This window comes from Condylura cristata, unplaced genomic scaffold, assembly GCF_000260355.1.
Source record: "Condylura cristata isolate star-nosed mole 26May11 unplaced genomic scaffold, ConCri1.0 scaffold00006, whole genome shotgun sequence".
In the NCBI taxonomy this organism is placed as follows: Eukaryota; Metazoa; Chordata; class Mammalia; order Eulipotyphla; family Talpidae; genus Condylura; species Condylura cristata.
In genome coordinates this window covers 65,175,654-65,180,271 of record NW_004567107.1, presented here as the reverse complement: position 1 = coordinate 65,180,271, position 4,618 = coordinate 65,175,654, and the positions used below count along the sequence as shown (strand labels likewise).

Sequence of the window (4,618 nt, the reverse complement as noted above, 5' to 3'; positions counted from 1 at the left end):
TCACCATGTGCCGCTGAAAGGGGAGCTCTGGTGAAATCTCTCCCATAGTGAACCTGTTACAGGGCAGGGAGAGAGGGGCACCACTGAACCCCCAAACTTGCCTGCTCTAAATAGGTTCTGCCATCTGCCCACCTGCCGCTGCATCAAGATAAAACTTATAAAATACTTTAGTGAAAAGGGACTTTAATACAGTGAGTATACAATACAGAAGACAAAGAATATAATTTCTACATCAAACACCTGAAGTTTGATTTTGCCCATCCCCTCATGGGCAAAAGTCAACCCAAAAGGGACTGGTCCAAAGCACAAGACTAAAGCACCTTCTGGCCGGGACCCATCGAAAAGGGTCAGACATGGCCAGATAAGTCTGGGAGGAAAAGAGCAAAATCAAAATCAATATGAACACTGCCCTAGTCAACCTCCCTACGAGTCTTTCACCCACATCTCTTTCAACCAGTCCAGGGCCAAGAGATAAACTCGGTTTCTTCACATGTCTCCATGCTCCATGGGGCTTCCTCAGGTCTCCTGGCTCTCTGTCCTGCTTCCTTCCTCCTCAGATTCCTTCCCTTCTCTTCTTTTTTCTGCTCAGCTCCTGCCTCCTTCTGGGTGGGGCAGGAAACCTGGAACTTTCCCTTTTCCTGGGGACCACCCTGGGGCAAACCCAAGGACCCCAAACTCCAAATGATGACACCATAACATATTCATCATTCCCACTGTTTTTGCTTGATCATGTAATAGGTTCAGTTTTGAACTGGCCCTGAGGAAGTGGGTCAGGAGTTGTGTGGGCAGGAGGGAGGGATGAGAGCTGTTGGAGAATTTCCATTGAATTTATTACTAATATAAAAAAATGTTAAAAAGAAAAAAAAATCATCTCAGTTCTCCAACAGCTCTCATCCCTCCCTCTTGCCCACACAACTCCTGACCCACTTCCTCAGGGCCAGTTCAAAACTGAACCTGTTACAATCAGAGCCCTCTTAAAATGTGATGCTAAGGTAGCAAATGGGCTGGAGAAGCATCTCTTGATTGGACATGAAGTCTTCCAGTCCTTTGTAAGGAATGCACCCATTTAGCCTAGTTTAAATAAAGGACACCAAATTAGAATGCCAAATGGAATGGGAACCCCAGAATAGAGGTTGTGGTGTAACTGGGACTTTGCAGATCATTCTGGGCTTGGATGGTGGCATTCTGGGACCGTGGTTACAGGAGTATATGTGTTTTCACACTGACTCCATTAGTCCTGTGACAGAGTGGCACGGGTCAGCTAAAGCATGCTGTCTGACAAGATCTGAGCTTGTGGGGGCACGTTCCTCAAAAGTTAGGGGACCCCAAAGCTGGCTCCTGCTGGACTCCTTTATTTTGTTTTGGCCACTCCTATAATTGTAACAACTTTTTCATTCGAATGCATCTGATGATGTCAAAAGTGATTTTACAATTGGCTGTTTAGTAAAAGCAATTCCTGTTATAGTAAAGTTAATATTGTAAAACAAGGCAGTACTAAGAACATGTTAAAAAATAACCAGAGTTGGCGCAGTGGGTTAAAGCACAGCAATAAGAAGCGAAAAGCCACTTCCGCATGAGTTTGATTCCCGCCTGCCCCGGAGGTGACCACATGACGCCGCAGCCATCTCCTGACCGGCCCGTTGCTCCCCTCAGCAGTGTACTTCACCGATCTGCCTGTTCTGCTCCCCACTCTGTCTCTGGTGAATCTTCTCACCGCCCCTGCACCTCTGGCCTGTACCCCAGTTCTGTATGCATAAATAAATGAATCTTAAAATATATATGTATACAACCAGAGCTGGAGCCCATAACCCAAATCCTATCACTTTACTATCTTTCTTAAGTCTTTTTTGTTCAGCCTTTAAATGAAGAACTCTACTCTCTTTTAGTGATAGATTCATAAGTAAACTTTTCTACCCTGGCCCTCGACTTTACTTCATCTCTTTCACACATAGGATGCCTTAATGAGAATGAAGGTCATTAAATATTAACTGGTGGTAAAGGGGCTTCATTTTAGCTAATCTTTCACTATGGTAAATATAGAAATGTTAGCCTTAAACTTCATATATTTATGTCCCTTTCTTAACACCGATTGTTCAGTAGCAAAGAGTAACTCAGTAGCAAAGAGTAACGACTGAAATGAGGACACCTTGTTTAACAACTGTGCTTTTCTTTTAATAATAAAGGTTATATTCTTAGCTGAAGGTAAAATGACCCCAAACTGTTCTTAGAAAAAAGACAATGATATCTTTGTGCTTAATTCATATGCTAAATAAATGTATAAATGTATAAATAAAAGTCCTGCTGAGAGAAGGCAGTAGATCTTTTTCACCAGAAAACTGATTCTCCTGAATCAGTTTCAATCTCTAGCCAACGCTGTTTCCCACCTTTAAAGACCCTGCTCTGCTGTCTGTTGCTGCGGGTCCCCAACAACAGAGATACTCTCTGATGTGTCTTTTGAGTTCGGGGTCCTTGGGTTCACTCTGGGGAAGGTTTCGCCAGAGCTCCCCTTTCAGCAGCACACAGCGAGATTCTCCACGAGGCAGCGTCTCAGTGTTTTAAGAGTAAGTGTATTAGAAAGAGACAGGAGAGAAAAAGACACTTGTTAGACACAAGGGGGCAGAAAAAGCTGCCCAGAAAGGGACAGGTTTGCAGGGAAAGAGACCTGCATGGTTGCAGGCAGCGGTCTTAGGAGAAAGGCCTTCCCTGAGGGAGGTCAGTGCAGGTCAATGCAGAGTCTTGGCCTGGTACAGGTCACGGGCAGGCAGGAGGCTGCTGCCCTGCAGAGGGAGAGTGGGTGGAAAGAAGCACCTGCATGGTCACAGGTGGGCAGAGGAGCGGCTGCCCGGAGCTGGTGGAGAGACTGCTGTGATAAAGACAGCCTCTCCCTGGGAGGGGCTCACTTCCTGTGAGCCTAAATTGGTTGACTTTGAATAATAATAATAATCTGAAGAGATTTCTGATGACCTTTATCTCCATGTTCTTATATTTTACCTCTTGGGTCTGAGCTTCAGGCACAGCCCCCAACAGTCTGTTATATGCTGGGACCTCCTGCAGATATTCAGGCATGGGGGGGCATCCCGGTGGTGGTGTTGGGGGGACATCCTCTGCACGAGTTGACCTTGATGTTATGGCTGTGTCAGTTGCTGCACTGGCCCCTTCTACCCATCCCCTTTGTATGACTCAGTCTTGTGATGCTTTCCCTACCTTCCTTCCTCCATCACTCTCTACTTCTTAAATTTATTCCCCATTTTCCCACTGCTTTGCTAAATTGCTTCCCCATTTGTTATTATATGTTCTCTTGTTCCTGTTTCTGCTTCCTTTCAACAATGTCATATTTCCCCTGTGTCTCCATGATCTCAGTTAAATGTTTAATAACAGGAATTGTGTACGTATATAGTTAAAAAAAATGAAAATGATAGAACTAAAGTCTATACAATAGTGGTTTTCAACCAGAAATGATTTTCCTCCCAAGGAGACATTTTTGATTGTCATTATTTGGGAGGGAGTACTATTGGTATCCAGTGGGCGGAGGGATGCCGCTAAACATTTTAAAATAACAGGTCAGCTATTCACAACAAAGAATTTCTGGCTCTGAAAGTCAGAAGTGCCAAGATTGAGAAATCCTGGTATTGGGGGAAAACATAAAAGAATTCCCCACAGCATTGCTACTCCCAGCGGTAGGTCCCATCTTTGGTGATGATTGCTGTGTCTGTCAATTATCTCCAGACTACCCGGAGTCAGGGGACTGGGCAGATGGGAATCTTGGCCAGGCCCTCCCTTCCACCCCTTTTGATGATACCCAGCTATAGGTGAGGAGCTTTAAGTAGGCTCCTGGCAGAGGGAATTCCCTGCAGACAGGTTTCTGGAATAGAGACTCACCCAAAAGCAAGGACCTTCGGGAAGGCAGCAAGTTCCAAAAGCAGCCTGCTACCAATGACTTTTCTGGGCACCCTCCTCTCTTTCTCTAGTCCTTGAGGCCAGGAGAGTGCAGGCAGACAAACCCAGAGAAAAAAGAGACCTGCTAAGAAAGAGGACACTTTGGTAAAAACAAACAACAACAACAACAACAACAACAAACAAGAGCCACTGGAGGAGACATGTATGAAGCACAAAAAGAAACAATTTGAGTTAGAAAATGTAATATTGGAACTAAACACTTCATAGAAGGGGATGGTCACTATTAAAGTCCCAAAATAGAACTTTAAAATTAAATATATGTTTCTCAAAACATGTCACCAAAAAATGGAGATGCAAATCATGTGGTAAAATGGGAAACTGGAACAGACTCAGGAGATTTAATCTGCAAATTCTATGAGTTCTAGGAGAAAAGGGAACTTGACGAGGAGGTCATATTAAAATAATAGATAAAATTTCCCAGAACTTAATGAAACTTAAGTTCAGCCTGGAATGAAAGGAAAAGACACATAGACAGGTAAAATTCCTAAGCTCTAAAGATTTTGAATTATACAGTTTCAGGTAGAAAGAAAGTTCTTTCTTCTTATCTGCAGTCCAGGAAGTTAAAAAAACAGCAAAAGTGAATGTGAGTTAATGGAAGAAAATACCTGCAAAACCCAGGAAGGAAAGAAATTTGAAGAAATAAAAAATTACTTTAAGTATC

General features: G+C 43.6%; 1 pseudogene; it reads right to left on the bottom strand.

The window, feature by feature from the left end:
• The window catches only part of LOC105853290, an 11,555-nt pseudogene extending 9,930 nt beyond the window's left edge, over window positions 1–1,625 (bottom strand).
• Between the last annotated feature and the right edge of the window lie 2,993 nt (window positions 1,626–4,618).